Source organism: Peromyscus eremicus, chromosome 10, assembly GCF_949786415.1.
Source record: "Peromyscus eremicus chromosome 10, PerEre_H2_v1, whole genome shotgun sequence".
Taxonomy (NCBI): Eukaryota; Metazoa; Chordata; class Mammalia; order Rodentia; family Cricetidae; genus Peromyscus; species Peromyscus eremicus.
This window is the reverse complement of record NC_081426.1, coordinates 95,425,185-95,443,116: the sequence shown is the minus strand read 5'-3', so window position 1 is coordinate 95,443,116 and position 17,932 is coordinate 95,425,185. Positions and strand designations below refer to the sequence as shown.

At 42.8% G+C, this 17,932-nt stretch overlaps 1 long non-coding RNA gene and 1 pseudogene across 2 annotated transcripts; one reads left to right on the top strand and one right to left on the bottom strand.

Annotated features, from left to right (window-relative positions):
- On the top strand, positions 1-10,968 carry LOC131920511 (uncharacterized). 2 transcript variants are annotated; one of them, XR_009381665.1, is made up of 3 exons: positions 1-457; positions 8,683-10,065; positions 10,650-10,968. It is a non-coding gene; the product is annotated as an uncharacterized LOC131920511 (long non-coding RNA). The 2 variants fall into 2 exon arrangements; XR_009381664.1 differs by lacking the exon at positions 10,650-10,968 and adding an exon at positions 10,464-10,634.
- Positions 10,969-17,185: 6,217 nt separating this feature from the next.
- LOC131921366 (U6 spliceosomal RNA) lies at positions 17,186-17,283 on the bottom strand (annotated as a pseudogene).
- Positions 17,284-17,932: the final 649 nt, after the last annotated feature.

Here is a 17,932-nt window from a genome sequence, read left to right as displayed (position 1 = left end):
TGCCAGCTATTCACATTGAGTAGCTTTGCTTGTATTCCTGCACCCCAGTTTTCCTGCTGAGGAAAACAAATGAAACAATCAACGCATTCTTTATTGGTGATTTGTTGTTTGCCTGTTTGTTCTTTTCATGCTGTAGATCACACTTGGGGTCCAGCACCAGACAGTGTTTGAGCACACTCAGGGCCCAGCTCCACACAGTGTACCACTCCAGCCCTGACTGAGCACTTTTTAAATACTAAACACTATTTCCATTTCCTTATGTAGTAACTAAATCTTTTTCCCCTTCCTTTTGTCCTTGAACTCTTTATGTAGCTGAGTATGTTCTTGAACCCCTGAACCATCTGTGTGCTAATCTCACAGGTATGCTGGTTGTTTTCTGTCAACCTGACACAAGCTTGGTTCATCTGGGAAGAGAGAACCTCAGTTGAGATGCTGCCTTCATCAGAGTGGCCTGTAGGTGAGTCTGTGGGGCATTTTCTTGATTAATGATTGATGTGGGAGGGTCCAACCCACTGTGGGTGGTGTCAGTCAGGGCAGGCTGAGCAAGCCATGCAGAGCAAGCCAGTGAGCAGCATTCCTCTGTTACAGTGGTTCTCAACCTTCCTGATGCCACAACCCTTTAATGCAGTTCCTCATATGCTGTGGGATAGTCTGTATGTCAAATGTGTTGCTCTGATTGGTCAATAAATAAAACACTGATTGGCCAGTGGCCAGGCAGGAAGTGTAGGCGGGACTAACAGAGAGGAGAATTGAGAGAACAGGGAGGCAGAGGGAGACACTGCCAGCCACCACCAGGACAAGCAGCATGTGAAGATGCCAGTAAGCCATGAGCCACGTGGCAAGGTATAGATTTATAGAAATGGTTTAATTTAATATGTAAGAACTAGATGGCTAGAAGCCTGAGCCATTAGGCCAAACAGTTTAAATAATGTAAGAGTCTGTGTGTTTATTTTATAAGTGGGCTGTTGGACTGCCGGGGGTTGGCGGGGCCCAGAGAGAAAACTCTCCAGCTACACTCATGTTGTGGTAACCCCCAACCATAAAATTATTTTTGTTGCTACTTTATAGCTGTAATTTTGCTACTGTTATGAATCATAATGTAAATATCTGAATTGCAGGGTGTTGTGACCCACAGGTTGAGAACTGCTGGTCTATATCAGCCTCTATGTCAGTTCCTACCTCCAGGTCCCTGCCGTGAGTTTCTGCCTGAATTCCCTCAATGATGAACCAGGATTGGCATGCATAAGTCAAACAAATGTTTTCTCTCCCATGTTGTTCTTGGTTATGGTCTTTAACACAGCAATTGAAAGCAAATTAATATCAGGTATTAGCCAGCATGGCATGGTTTTGGGGTGCTGGGGACTGAGTCCAGAGCTTCATGCATGGTAGGCAAATATTCTAATAACTGAACTATACCCTCAACCTCAACTAACTCAATCCTCATCCTCATTTTTGAAATCAGTTTGTGGAAATTGATTGGTTATTAAAATTTTAACACTTGGGACCTGACTTCCAAGAAGACACCCTTACCCCACAAAACAGAAGGACAGTGATTCTGCCGAAAAGGGCCATGGCCATGTGCTGCCCTATTAGCTGCACAAAGTCATTGCCAACAGGCATGGTGGCACACTCTTTTAATCCCAGCAATTAGGAGGCAGAGGCAAGTGGATCTCTGTGAGTTCAAGGCCAGCCTGGTCTAAAAGTGAGTTCCAAGACAGCCAGGGCTTTTACATAGAGAAATCCTGCCTTGAAAAAAATTTTAAAAAAACAAAAATAAAAAACAAACACCAAAGAAAGAAGGAGAGGAGGGGGAGAGGAAGAAGAAGAGGAAGAAGGAGGAAGAGAAGGAGAAGAAGAGGAAATTGTTCATTGCCACAAATGCTATAGGGACCTAACACATATTTCCCAAGCTCTGCATGAGCCGAGCTACTCCCAGTGAAGTGGTCAGGAATTGATCTAGTGGAAGCCAAGAAGTATCAAACACCCCACCCCAATTTAGACCTCCTTCTGCTGCTTTCTCTGCTTCCCTGCCTGCCTGTGGATCAGGATGTAGCTCTCCCCACCATGATGATAAGCTAAGCCTCTGAGACAGTAAGCCAGCCCCCAATTAAATGCTTTCTTTTGTAAGAGTTGCCTTGGTTATGGTGTCTTTTCGTAGCAATACAACAATGACTAATTCAGCTATCCATCTCAGCAGCTGTGGGGAAGCCATCATCCACACTAGGTGAGGTGTCTCAATGCTGGGTTGCCTTGGGGTCACCCATGCTCCAGTAAGTGACCCCCACCCCATGCTTTGTGAGTAAGCCCAGTAAACTCATAGGTTCTCCAGGTTTGACTTTGGAGTCAACTTTGTTTTGTCCTTGGTGCTCTGTAGAGGGTGGGCATTTATTTTTTTACCTCCCCCTTGGGAGAGAGTTTCACCCACATAAGTCATGGCAGAAATCCACAAGAGAGTCAGAAGTTCCTAAAACTGGAGTCCTAGCAATGGAGAAAGGAGCCACAGCAGCTTTGTAGCAATGAGAAGAGATGGCCTTGATAGATGAGAGATGCAGTCTGGATCCAGGCTCTCCATGACTCATAAACCGGCTGTGAGGGGGCAATCTAGAGTGAGAGGGGTTAAATGGCGGCCCTCAAAAGATCGGTGTCTCCACCTCCCAGTCCTGGGTTACAGGCTTGTGCCACTGCACCCACCTTTTCCCCACGGTTTCTGGGGTGCACCTCCCATCCTCGGGCTTGTGCTTGAGCACTTCGCTGACTGAACATCTCCCTAGCTTCCTCCCCGACCTTTTTGTTTGTTTGATTGAGACAGAGTCTCACTCCGTATCCAAGGTTGGCCTAGAACTCACTGTATAGTCTAGGCTAGCCTTGAACTTAGGGTGAACCTTCTGCCTCAGCCTCCCAAATCCTAGGATTACAGGTGTGAGCAACCCAAACCAGCTCTCTCTATGGTTCTCTGAAGAACTAGTAACAATAATATTGAGTCTGATCCATCCTCCCTCGGGGAAAGCTCATTCTTTGAGTCCAGGAAGGAGAATGTTGCTTATTGGTTTCTACTTATGGAAATTCTTGTAGGCTCAGGGAGAAATGGAGCCATGTCTTAGTAACCAGCCGGCAGGAGTCCTCTGTGACTGTGCCTTATGAAGGAAGAGATGGTGCATTGAGTGACGTCCACTCAAAAGATGACCAGGTGTTGATTCATGTCCACAGGGCATACAGAAGTGCCACACACACCTTCAAAATATGCACAGTTTATTTGAAAGTGTTTGGCCTCCCGGAAAGGAAGATGAGAGTTAAACTCAATTGCTTTAGATTAAAAGGCTGATCAGGCAGTGGTGGCCCACACCTTTAATCGTAGTACTCAGGAGGCAGAGGCAGGAGGATCTCTGTAAGTTTGAGACCAGCCTGATCTATGTAGTGAGTTCCAGGCCAGCCAGAACTACATAGTAAGAACCTGCCTCAAAAAACAGTCACACAAACAAGAAGGCACTGGAGCTCAGCTTGACCAAATTGCTCAGATTTGAGAAAAGTCGGTAACATGTCTCTGGACTGTAGTCTATGTGTCTCTTCCAAATCCGAAGTCTCCAATAGTTGGCTCTCATCCTTGGAGCAAAGAAAATATGGTGGACATCTGTACATTTGTTTGCTTGTGGCTTGGGTTTAATTATCTACAAAGAAAAAAATTCACAAAATGTTTCATGTTCTTCCCTTTTAACTGCCAAACCAGGAACCTCTGAGTCTTTGACAGAATTTGTCACAAGCCTTTGAAAGTTTTATTAACGGAGATGGAGTATGTTTTTAATCTTTTGCAATATGGTTACCCAAATTTATTTTTTGTGATTCATATGCTTGATCCTACCATATTTTAAGTAAACATAGTCAGCACTTTTTACCTTGTAAATACATTGGGCTTCGTTTCTTTAAACACAGTGCTGTGGTGATTAATGAACAAATACAGTTTTAAATCAGGAGTCCTTTTTGTCTCAGAGAAAGAGAGTCTTTCAAACTCATGGGAGATTAATATCTACACAGATTCTCATGTAAACCTTAGACAGGCCTCTACAAACATGTTTCTTGCCACTCAGAAAGTGGGTTGTATTGCTGTGTATTTGTGGATGTAGAGCCAAGGTCAGACCGCTTACTTGTGTGTCTCAGGTGATTTTGTGGCTCAGCAGCTGTAATTTCAAACAAGTAACCAGAGAGCTTTTAAAAATAAAAGCGTTCAAGAGAAGTCATCAACACTTCCAACTTTGAGTTCCTGATTATAATTGTTTTGTTATTCATGTTTTTTCCCTCTCAATGTGAGCTACCATTCACATTTTACAGACTCATTGTTTGAGGTATTTAAAGTGTTTGGAGCATAACTGTCTACTTATTAGTAGTTGCCTGAATTAAGAACAGTATTGTATATTCTGGATGAGTGTATAAGAAGAACATATTTTGAACAAAATAGAATTAATAGTTCAACAGTCTCAAACTAGATAGTTTTAGTGAAATGCCCAAGCAGAGGCTATTTCAGCAAAAACAAAAGCCAAGGTATGTGCTGATCCATTTTGTGTCAGCTTGACACAAGCTAGAGTCATTTGAGGGGAGGGAACCTCTACTGAGAAAATGCCTCCATAAGATCCAGCTGTAGGGAAATATAGAGCAACAGTTTTCAACCTGTGGGGATCTTTGTCTCTTTGGGATCATATGTCAGATATTTATATTATGACTCATAATAGTAGCAAAATTACAGTTATGAAGCAGCAACAAAATAATCTATGGTTGGGGGTCATCACAACATGAACAATATTAAAGGGTTACAGCATTAGGAGAGATGAGAACCACTGCTGTAGAGCATTTTCTTATTAGTGACTGATGGGGAGGGTCCAGCCCATTGTGTGTGGTGCCATCCCTGGGCTGGTGGTCCTGGTTCTATAAGAAAGCAGGCTGAGCAAGCCATGGGGAGCAAGGCAGTAAGCAGCCCCCCTTCATAGCCTCTGCATTAGCTCCTGCCTCCAGGTTCCTGCCCTGTCTGAGTTCCTGCCTTGACTTCTATGATGGACAGTGCTGTGGAAGTGTAAGCCAAATAAACCCTTTTCTCTACCACTTGCTTTTGGTTATGGTGTTTTATCACAACAAATAACCCTAACCAAGACAAGACTTTTGGTTGAAATAGATAGTATCTTTTTTTTTTTGATAGCCTAGAATTCACTACTAGGCCCAGCAGTAACATTTTTTAAATGAAGTTTGTTTTTTAGTTACTTTTATCGTATAGATTTTCCTGTCCTTATTGTTGTTAAATTTATACTATAAATTTTACATGATAAACTTATAAAACAAAATTTAAAAAGTACTTTAACAGATCTTACCTCTGTTAGTGACTTATCGTGATTTAGAGAAATACAGACCCTCTGGCCTAGCAGACTTTAAGGAGTTGAAAAGAATTATCTAGCAACAGAAAACTAATTTCTTTATACCAAAGGATCTAGAACAGAAGTCTCAAAACATGACAGACAGAATCATCTTCATCACCTATTTCTTTTAGTTCCATAGTGCTGGATAGAACACAGGCCTTCAAGCCAGCTGGGCAATTGTCTAACCACTGAGCTACACATCCCTCCATCCATCATTCTTTTTTTTTTCCTTCGAGACAGGGTTTCTCTGTGTACTTTTGGAGCCTGTCCTGGAGCTCACCTGCCTCTGACTCCCGAGTGTGGGGATTAAAGGTGTGCACCACTACCACCTGGCCATCATTCTTTTAGCAGCTAATGGAGCAAGTACTTAAGTACCTTTACACTGCTCAAGGTTCTGAGATGACGGAAGTAAACTAAGGGATGGAAATTTCACCCACAGGAAGTTTCTATGCAGATAGATAATGTGAAATGGCCACCATTTAAACACAACTGTTTTTATTTTTTGTTTGTTTGTTTCTTTTAATTTTATTTTGCTTTGTTTTGAATCAGAGCCCTACTTTGTGGCTCTAAAATAGCCTCAGATTCATGTCCCCCTGCCTCTGTCTCCCACGTGCTAAGGTAACAGGAATGTGCCACAGTCATGCCTAATTTAACCATATCTTTCTTTATTCTATTTCTGATCCTGAGGATATAGCTAATAGGTAGAAGATGTGCTTGGCATGTACAAGACCCAGTCATGTGCTGCTATGATAATCTCAAGGTTTTTATTATGGATTGTAGATGTAACCAACCATCTTATTAAATAAGAAACACAGAGCCGATTCAGAGAAGAAAGCCAAGAGGTCAGAGCTAAGAGCCTCACCCTTCCTGCTTCAGCTATCCTCTTCAGCCAAGAGAGCTCTCCGAAAGGGGGGCTACTTCCTGTGTGTATGTCTTTATATAGTCTAGCTGTTCTGCCTTCTCATTGGTTGTAAACCCAAACACGTGACTGCCTCGTCACTGCCTGTATGTACAGCCCTCCAGGTCCTCTATGGTATTGAGATTAAAGGCGTGCGCCACCGCCACCACGCACTTGCTATGTGTCTAATAGCTCTGACCCCTGGGCAACTTTATTTATTAACATACAATTAAAATCACATTTCAGTACAAATAAAATACCACCATATTTCCCCTTTTCTATTTTAATAAAAAGAAAAAAAGAAAAAGGTTATAACTAACAAAAGAAAAACTATATACAAAAGTACAATAACTATATACAATATATACAAGTAATGAATATCTAAACAATGTCTAGTCCATTTGTATTTGACAAATTCAGAGAAAATAATTTCATTATCTATCCTATTTCGGTAAGTCCAAAATGTATCTAATTCACTTTCTATCCTAATTAATCTTCAACTATAACTAACTAATCTTCAACTCCCTCAGAGACCCAAGAAGGAAATAATATTAGCTAACAAAAATAAAAACAGAAAGTGCATGCAAGCAACTTCCAAAAAATTTGTGAGTTGACAGAAACAGCCAACTGCCTGGACAGTCACCTGAGGTTTCTCCGCAATGCTGGGGCATCATCTTCAGCCTATAGGCTTAGCGTATCTGACAGACTCATTTGTGAAGTAGGATGTACACAAGGTCAACAGTTCGACCTCACATTGGGTGAGAGCAGTCCATGTACCAGAAACACCTGAATTCCACTAGTGTCATGTCATGATTCAGGATTTTAAATTCTGGAAATTGTTGATGGTTTTTTAATTCAGCTGTCCATTCTTCTTGGCTGTGTATATGTGGCTTCAACTCAGCATCCCGCTCTTCTCCACATCCCTCTATCAAATGCCAGTCTACTATTGAGAGGCGTGAGCTTAGTTACTCTTCAAGAATAACTGTTTCAGCTGCTGTTCCTTGTACATCAGAAGCCATCGGCCCACTGCCTGTTCAGCTGACTTCGAAGAAAAGGGCACTGTACCTTTTCCGGATTGCAAAGGCCACTTCAGGGATGGTGCCATATTGTCCTGGCCTCAAAAGATGCCTTTTGATAAAGCCATAACCACACTTGTTTTGGCAAGAATCAGTAGTCCTTTGTTTCATGTCCTGTCTGTCCATTTTGTCCTGTTGATTCAAGGATACTTTGTTGTCCAGTGGTTAACTTTTGCCACAATGAAAGTTAATTCCATATGCAGTTTCTTCAATGCCCATATTTTCTCTGAAGTAGATTGGTACTGCCAGGAGCTGACATGTCTCAAAGAAAAATTTTCTAAGTTATTAAAACATTTTAAATGCCATATTCTATAGATCTCTGAAGGGTTTGAAGATGACCTGTCTATCTAAAATATATCTGCTCAATTTTTAAAACATACCTAATATGACTACAAGTTCTATTATAATGTCTAACTACTAACTTTCATTTCTTTATATCCTAATAGTTGGTAATAATAACATTCAAGGATCAGAAAATTGCATTGTTAAATGAACGGTATAAGTACAATTAGAAATATACATATAGCATTTTCTAACAATATCAATTTCAATATATATAATTTGTATACAATATAAAACAATCCAATCCAATGTAAAGTATTTAAAACTAGTAATTGTCTTTTTCTTCTTTTCTTTCCTTTCTCTTTTTTTTAAACAAGAACCTTAAATCTAATCTCCTTCGCTTAGCCTTTTTTCTAACCCTTGACAACAACTTGTAACCAACCTCCCTAAACAATGAAAATTATCCCAGACCCAAAACCCATTTAAAAAGATCAAAAAACCACCTGCCCCACACCACCTCTTTGGGAATGTGGGCGTTGTATTCTTAAAATTGCTTCCTGCTGGGTATGGGTGAAGTTATCTTTATCCTGAAAGAAAAATTTTAGGTTAATTGTCAAATTCTAGGAAAGGTAACTATATCCTTCATTATCCAGTCTGTGTATAATGCCAAAGTTCAGGGTTTATCTCAAGTCCTTATTCAAGTAGTCTTTGAGACTGGATCATCTCAGCTAGTCATCTCAAAGAACACCTATGGAAGAAATATTATACCATCATTTGTTATTTTTTCTGGATCTAAAAAAGTGTGACAATTCATCCTATTAGCTCATTTAAAGTTTATCATGTTAAGTGGTTACTTTCCCCAGGGACAAAGGTTTATATCTCTCCTTACTAAATTATGATTTTCTTTATACATTATAAAGGAGACCCAAAGAGTTTAAGGCTATCTAGTTAAGTTACTGGCTGAGCTGGTAATAGACGTTTATGTTTTCTGCTATACTTTGCTCTTATTAGCCCTTTATTTTAAATTCAGCTGAGCAGCACCTTGGCTGTAATCCCAGCTCTGAAGAAGTGGAGGCAAGAGACTTCAACGTCATTCTGGGCCAAAATAGTGGGTTGGAACCTCGGATACCACTAGAGTCCTAAGCTAAGTTTGATATTGTTTTATGTATATGAATATTTCTTTGCCTGTATGCATGCCACTTGCATGCATGGTACCCTCAAAGGCCAGAAGAAGGTGTTGGATCCTTTGGAACTGGAGTTACAGATGGTTGTGAGCTGCTATGTCAGTGCTGGGAATCGAACCCGGACCCTCTGAAAGAGCAGCCAGTGCTCTTAACTTCTGAGCCATCTCTCCAGCCCCTAAGCTAAACTGGAGATGGTGGCATGCTAGATCCCAGAATTATAAACCATTTTTTCAACAAGTGTCACCAGGAAGAGGATATAGCATCAGTGGCATTTGTGGTGATATTTTGTCTGTGCCCTAACAAATAAAGCTTGCCTGAAGATCAGAGTGCAGAGTTAAGCCACTAGTCAGCCACAGAGGCCAGGCAGTGGTGGCACACACCTTTAATCCCAGCACTATGGAGGTAGAGACAGGAAGTGATATGGCTGGGCGGAGAGAGGAATACAAGGCGGGAGGAGACAGGAGCTCATGCGCTTTTGGTCTGAGGATTCTTTAGAGGTAAGAAGTCTTTCTAGTGACTGGCTGCTCTGCTTCTCTAATCTTTCAGCATTTACCCTGATATCTGACTCCGGATTTTTATTAAGACCAATTAGAATTTGTACTACAGACATTTCTTTCTTTTCTTACTTAATTGAGTAGTGAGAAGGGCTGAGGGGATGCTGCTGCCCCGAGACAACACTTACAATTATATGTCAACTTATTAGCTAATGTTTGGATTTGAGGCCTTCTCAATGAGACTTCACATCCTAGTGTTACTAACAATTGGAATTTGGGATGCATCGTTGTTGGGAAGACATCTTCAGAAGGCTCAGGTCATTTGTGAGTGTGTGTGGCGTGTTTTGTGTGCGTGTGTGTACGTGTGTACACGTATGTGCATGCATGCATGTACATTTGTTTCTTCTGCAGAGGGTGACCTTCATCATTTCTGACTTTTCCCTGCATTCCATCTCTGCTCTCTATTTGGATTGTGTGCCCACATATATTCAGTTCAAAGGATTTTTTTTTTTAGTTTTTTTAAAAGTTGCATTATGGAATTTATGTAAATATTTTTCTTATTTTCCTCCCTGATCATAAACTTGCCTTCACTCCTGGGTCTGGAATGTAACCAAATTGAAAAACGACAACATGTTTGCAGAGCACAGTGAGGTCATCCCAAGAATCCTCGAGCTCAGCAGCATTGGTGGCCCCCACTCATCTGCTGAAAGAAGACTAAGAGCCATTAAAAGTCATGTAAGCATTGAAATGAAGCAATTCTTAATATTCCAAATAAGATACTTTTTTCCAGATATGGTTGTTTCCCTTAGGAAAACTGACTCAGCTGGTAATAGCTATTTGCCATTGCAAACATGCCATTTTATTTTATTGTATTTATTGTCATTATGGAAAGTTATTAGGATGTTAACTTTTTTTTGTTTTGTTGTTGTTTTTAAGTTGGCAAAGGTTTGAACTCCCAGTCTATTATTTACCAGTTGACCAACTTACTTTTTAACATGGAGGACATTTTCCCCTCGCTGCTTTTTTGTGTGCTTGTACATGGCTGCTGCCGTTTGTGCCTACCCTGGTTGCTCTGCCTGGGGTTTGGATGCAGAGCCCATGAGGATCACTTTATTTATTTAATTTATTTGCAGATGTTCACCACATGTGGGACTTACTTAGCATGGAGAATAACCATGAGTCCAGAATGCTCTACCCCAATTCCCTCTTGAAACATTTTTTATGTGGTTTCATGAAATGGCTGTGTGTTTTAGTAGATGCCACTGTGGCCATGCTCAAGTCTTGTTTAGGCAACTGACACAAACTCTCTGCTGTGGCAGTTCCTGCCCTTCCTTGATCATCTGCCGGCCTTCTCTGTCACACCACGATGGGACTAGAGTGCTTGCCTAGAGTGCAGGGAGGCCTACTTCTCCCGAGTACTGCAAAAGGCAGGTGTGGTGCATGTGGATAATCCTGGCTGCATCGGAAGTTTGAAGCCAGACTGGATTAGAAAACAAAACAAAACAAAGAAACGAACAAGAAGGAAAATTAGAAAAGAAAAACCAGAGAATGAATAAATAAGCAAATTAAGTTTATTTGTTTTTGAGGGGATCCTTGCCCTCCCTCTGTGTTCTGAACTAATAAATGTCTCAGGTTTGATCTCTAAGACTCATAGCTACAAGGGAAGGGATGGCGTTGTGAGGGTGGGGAGACAGCACCTGCTTTACAAGCATGAGGACCGGAGTTTGGGTCCCTAATGCCCCCACACAAAGCCTGGTGAGCAGAGCTCTCTGCGATCCCAGTGCTGGGGAGGAAGAGACGGGTGTGTACATGGCGTTTACTGGCCCGCCAGTTAAGCCCAGCTGGCGGGCTTCTGGAAGACGGCTCAGTGGGTAAAAGTGCTTACCACCAAGCCTGATGACCTGAGTACGGGACCCACAGGGTAGAAGCAGAGAATCAACTCTCACATGTACACACACGCGCGCGCACACACACACACACACACACACACACACACACACACACACACACACACGGTAAAAATAAATGGCCTAAAACTTAAGAAACCCTAACTTTCAATCCCTAGTGCTGGGGTTATAGGCACTTGTCACCATGACTAGCTCAAATGTTGTTAGGAAGATACTCAGCTGGTAAATGCCAGAATCAAAATCTAAACCTGCAGGTGAATATTCAAGTCTGTGCTTTCAACCACTGGACATTCAAAGTCTCTAATATGTGTTCCTGATTCCAACAGTTTAGCTATAACTTAAATATCACACATGTTAGATTGATTCATCACATTTACCAACCATATTTAATTGTAACTTCGTAAAAATTCATTTAATTATTAAATTTTCAAAATATTTTGGAAAATGTTGCTTCCATGAGCCAGATGCAAGGATTTTTAGTTTGTCTGGTGGTCTTAATTCAAAACTCCTCTTTTTTTCTTTTCATGTGTCCGTGGTGTGTATGTGTGTGTGAGTGAGTGTAGGAAGCATGTGCAAGTGTACCTGACTGTGTGTACATGTTCCCGGGAGACCCCAGGTTGACATCAGCAATCTCCCTCCATTGCTCTTCCATCTTATTCTTCTGAGACTGTTCTCATAATCAAAGCCAAGGCTGGCTGAGATGACTAGTCTCCATAGCTAGCTTGCACTGGGATCCCCTCTCTGTCTTCAGGAAGCTAGAGCTAGACCAGCAGATGGGGTGTACCCACTGGCATCCATGTGGATTGTGAGGCTCTGAATGCCAGTCATTGCTTACCAGGCCAGTGTTCTGACCTCGGAGCCACTGCGCGGTCCTCAAAACTCTTATAATTTCCCATCAAAACAATGTATTGAATCTTCAATTCTTTTCTGAAGAGGTCGAGGTTAGCAAGAAGAGGAGGAAATGGGAGGAGGGGAAGAGGAGGAAATGGGGAGGAGGGGAAGAGGAGGAAATGGGGAGGAGGGGAAGAGGAGGAAATGGGGAGGAGGGGAAGAGGAGGAAATGGGGAGGAGGGGAGGGGAGGAAATAGGGAGGAGGGGAGGGGAGGAGGGGGAAGAGGAGGGAAGGGGAGGAGGGGGAAGGGATGTGGAGGAGGGGAAGAGGAGATGAGAAGGAGAGGAGAAAGGCGGAGATAAGAGTCAGGGGCGGAGGAGGAGCATGAAATGCTACTTGGCTGCTCGCCAACTCTGCGGTTCCTGCTTCTTCCCCAAGCACAGGGCCTCTGGGTGGCAATGGAGCCTTGGAAGGCGTCTGGGAACAGCTTGCCCCAGGCTCTACCCCAGGACCTTCTCTCTGGGGGCCTCTGACCCCATCCTCTGGGTGTGTGGCAGTTTTTGTGTTGGCTCTTTACAGCTGGATGCAGTGTTGGGACTGCTCGCTCACGTGAACTTCTCCCACAGGACCAACCCTTCTTTATAAAAGACGTTCTGGTTAGAGACCCTAAAAGATGTGGAAAAAAATAATTTTGAAAATATTGTTTCAAATATAATTGTGTCCCTTAGTGAAGGAGTGAGAAGTAGGGATTTGGAGAGAAATCACTCAGCTATGAATTTTAGCTATTTATTAAATATGTCTTTGGAAAAATTGTTTCTACTTCAGTTTTTCAATATACATATATTTTAAGACAGGGTCTCATGTAGTCCAGGCTGGTCTCAAACTTGCTATACAGCTTTGGATGACTTTGAACGTCTGACTCTCCTGCCTCTGCTGTCTAAGAGCTTGGATTATAGATATATGACCCCATGATTCATGCAGTGCTGGGGATCAAGCACGGGCTTTCTGCGTGCTAGGCAAGCACTGTACCAATTGCGCTGCATCACCAACCCTCAGTTATGATATTTATTTTGTTCATAAGAGTACAGGGATGATTCAATCAGACCATATGATTGCTAGTGCTTTGTAAATCTGAAAACACTGAAGTTATAATAAAATTAATACATTCTACTAATGTATTGATGATATAAAAAAAAAAATTCCCTGGAAATGTTTTCGTATCAGTGAGCATCTCTGACATGTTTATATTTATAAACTTTTGAGAGCGGCTGAAAAGCGCTGTCTTTAATAACGACGTCACATTCATAGTATTCACATGTGTAACACTAACTTAGGGCTGAGTGAAAACAGGTGCAAATGTAGTGTTCTGCTTTCCTTTCTTGTTTGTTCCATCAGGCTTTCAGGCAGCCTGAATAGTCCGGGCTGCTTGACCCTCCCTGTGTAGACCAGGCTGGCCTGGCACTCCCTGTGTAGACCAGGCTGGCCATGATCCTCATGCCTCTGCCTCCTTTGCTCTATAGGTGTACACCACTATGCGCACCCAATCTATGTAAGCTCAATAACAACAATGATTAGGTAATACAAGGATGGCCTTGCTTCTCTCTGACACGGTGGCACAGCTTGCCTTAACTGTGAACCCAAGACATGAAGTAGATGTGCGGGCAATCTGTCACACCCCTCTGGTCTCCAGGGTTGAGCCTGCTGGTGTGGCTGGGCTAGGCAGCTGTCCCTCTCTCTTGCTCTGTGTGTGTCCCTCCCAAAGCTGTGCTCAGACAAAGAGGATGACCTTCCCCAACAGAGGACTGCTCTCAGCCAAGGGCACACCAGCAGCTGTGCTCCTGAGCTGGAAACAAACTGCTCTCCCTCTGACTTAAAAATCTTTAAATTGCATTTATTATGTATGTCTCTGCGTGTGAATGTGCACACATGCATGCTATGGCACATGCAAAGTTTAATAAAGACATTAATATAGGCCTGCGTATGAGGGCTAGAAAAGAGGCACTCAGAAACATTTAAGAGACCAAGAGCATGGGCTAGGAGTCTACAGGAGAGTGAAGGACAATAAGACTTATCCAGTGTGGTCACAGGCTCCTGAAGGGACAGCCATGGGACATTCTTCATCTATACAAAAGAAGTTTTGCTATATTCCACAGTGTGCGTGAACCCAAGGACATTATGCTAAATGAAAAAAATATTTGTGATTCCATCTACATGAGGTAAGTATCTAAAGACAAACACACACACACACACACACACACACACACACACACACACACACACACAGAGAGAGAGAGAGAGAGAGAGAGAGAGAGAATAGGATTACCAAGGGCCAGAGGGAAGGAGAAAATAGAGTTGTCAATGGTTTTGTTCCAGTTATAAAAGACAAAAACCATCTGGACAAGACACCCCTACTGTACAATAACGTAAATACATTATATACTACAGAACTCTATATTTCAAAATAGTTTTAGAAATTATCTTTTTGGGGGGCAGGGTGGGGACAGGGTATCATGTAGTCCAGGCTAGCTTCAAACTTACTAGGTAGCTAAGGTTAGCCTTGGACTCCCGATACTCCTGACTCTATCTCCCAAATACTGGATTATAGTTTGTACTATGCTTGGCTTCAAGATAGTTAAATGGTAATAAATTTTGTTTTGTGTTTCTTTTTAAATCACGGTTTTAAAAATTACGTAAAACACGTATTTTTTTCTTTACCAATTGTATTTATTACTAGACTCCTTAAACTTTTTAAAAAATAATTTGAAAAGTCGGTAACATAGGAAAAGATAAATATAACTCAGAAGCACTCTTGTGTAAATAGTTATAAATCATGGAGGGCCAGGAAGGTGACTCAGCTGACAATCTAAGCCCTGTTCCTGAAACCCATATGAAGTGGGAGAAGAGAACTGACTCCCTCGTCTTATCCTCTGACCCCCACACACCCACGCCACAGCACAAACCGTACCCCATCATGATACACACACAGTAATAATAAATTTAAAAAATTTTAAATCACCAAAATACTGGCAATGTGGTAAGAAAGGGTGCAGTGCCTCAGTGGACACAAAACCACTGGCGGGCTGTGGGACAGCTCTATCCACAGTGGCTGTACTCCTGGGACCCATGTGGAGTGAGGACTGGCTCCTGAAAGTTGCCCTCTGACCTCCACATCTGCACCGTGGCAGATGTGCAACAAAGTAGTGTAATGACACAACCAAAAAAATCACAACAAGGTAAGAGCTCTCGAACGAGAATCGAACCTTTGGCACCTGGCCATCAGGTCGACTGAACTCTCAGTGAGCTGGCTTTAAGGTGTCCAGCTTTAGGTGAACTCAGATTTCAGCAGAGCTGATGAGAACCAAGCCAAAGTGTTTTGTTCTCTCCAGCTTCTGTGGTGGACGCAGCTCAGGATCCTCTGAGAGGCAGAAGTGCCACAGTGGTAAGTTGTTACCGTGAGAGAACTAAGTGTTGTGGTGGTATTGTGTTCCCCAAAATATTGTGCACCCTAATAAACTTATCTGGGGTCAGAGACAGAACAGCCACTAGACAGACATCAAAGCCAGAAAATGGTGGCACTCACACCTTTAATCCTAGCCTTCTGGAGATAGAGATCCACCTGGATCTCTGTGAGTTCAAGGCCACACTGGAAACAGCTAGGCATGGTGACATATGCCTTTAATCCCAGGAAGTGATGTCAGAAAGCAGAAAGGTATATAAGGTGTGGAGACCAGAAACTAGAAGCATTTGGCTGGTTAAGCTTTTAGCTGGTTAAGCATTCAGGCTTTCAAGAAGCAGTTCAGCTGAGATTCATTTGGATAAGGACTCAGAAGCTTCCAGTCTGAGGAAACAGGATCAGCTGAGGAATTGAAGAGATGAGGAAGCTGTGGCTTGTTCTGCTTCTCTGATCTTCCAGCATTCACTCCAATACTTGGCTCAGGTTTGATTTTATTAATAAGATCATTTAAGATTCCTGCTACAAAGTGTAAGGAAAGTCAGAGTCCGTATGTGACAGGCTGAACATGTACATACGTTCATGAACACACCCACACAGATATTCACTGTGCTTAGCTGGGGGCTTCGCAGACATCCCAGCCTGATAGTCTACACCCACAAGACATGCTTATCACCTCTCCATCTGAGCAAGACAGCAGCCAAGGGCAGGCCCTCCTCACCCTCTCTCCCCACACCAGTCCCCAGAAGCAGGCCAAGCAACAGGCCCACCCTGAGCCCCTGCCATCCCCGAGACAGATGTGCCAGCCCTTAGAGGAGGCTGTCACTTCATCCAGGTAGACAGGACACTGTGGGAAATACATGGCTGACCCCATGTGTGGAACAACAGAGGGGTGCTCTGTGGCCCTTGGAACTCCCCAGAAGACTCTCGACCGAGACTGTAGCACACATTCCTTGCCTCGGCTGGCTAGAGGAATTTCTCAACAGCAGTGACAGATGCTCAGTTGCAGTTGGTGGGGAGCTTCTGTGGTTTGGGTCACCGAGTAGGACAGCCTTGGCAAAGCAAACTCTGCTCAGGGCAGCAACAGCACCCATTAGCCACACAGCGGTTCTCAGAGTGATGGCACTGAGGAGGACAATCACTGTCCATGTGGTCACCCTCGAAATGTCCTGTTGGCCCTCTGACAGGAGGGTGGGTTGGCCACAAGCTGCACATTTAGAGGCTTGAACATCAAGAAACGTGCAGTGTTTCTCAGTTACTTCCAGAAATGCTGAAAACAACCTTTATCACAGTGGACAGAGCTGCAGACATCAGAATGCCTCCAGCTTAGTTTGCCCTAGAAGCAGTAAAGAAGGGTCTGGAACCTATGTGGGACCCAGGCAGGGAATTTCCTCTCTGGTACCTGCTCCCCAGCATTGCACAGGGCATTTAAACCTTGACCTAGAGTAGTTGCCACAATTGATTTTCAATGACTCCCAAAACTCCCTAGTGCTGGGATTACAGGTGTTTGCCATCACACTGAGGTTCGGGACAAACCACTCAGACATTTGATTCAGATTACCAGGGATGACACACTGTTTCCCAAATCCAGTAAGGGAAGGATTGTTTGTGGGTGGGAGCTGGAATCAAAGGGTTTCTTATCAGTATTTTTTAAAATTATTTTTTAAAAACATGGAATCCTTCATGAGTTTGCCTGTCATCCTTGTGCAGAGGCCATGCTAATATTCTCTGGGTTGTCCAGTGTTAGTGTCTGTGAAGTGCAAGTGGGCATTCTCATCAGTTTGGGAGGGTTAGATCCAGGGCAGTTTGAAGACAGAATTCTGGAACTTCATTCTGTAGCCATGGTCACCAACACAGTAAATATCCCTTGATAAGATACATGAATAAAATGGATTGTTTAAATCAAATAATCACATAAATAACGTTTTATCAGAACTTCTTAAACCATGTTCTATGGAATATTAGTTGTACAAATTTTACATTTTAAAAAAGTATCCCAGGTCAGAAAGTGTGGAAGGTACAGGGCTAAAAAGAGTTAAGTGCTGTGGAATAATGCCCTTGTACACTGGTTTAATAAAACGCTGATTGGCCAGTAGTCAGGTAGGAAATATAGGTGGAGTGAGCAGACAAGGAGAATTCTGGGAAGAGGAAGGGCTGAGTCAGAAGTCTCCAGCCAGACACAGAGGAGGCAAAATGACAAGGCAGAACTGAGAAAACCACGTGGCTAAACATAGATAAAAATTATGGGTTAAATTAAGTGTAAGAGCTTGTCAGTAATAAGAGTGAACTAATGGCCAAGCAGTTTTAATTAATATAAGCCTGTGTGTGCTTACTTGGGGGACATGAGTGGGAGAGATTTGTCCCGACCACTGGCCAGCCAGGACACAGGAAAACTTTTGACTACATTTGGTG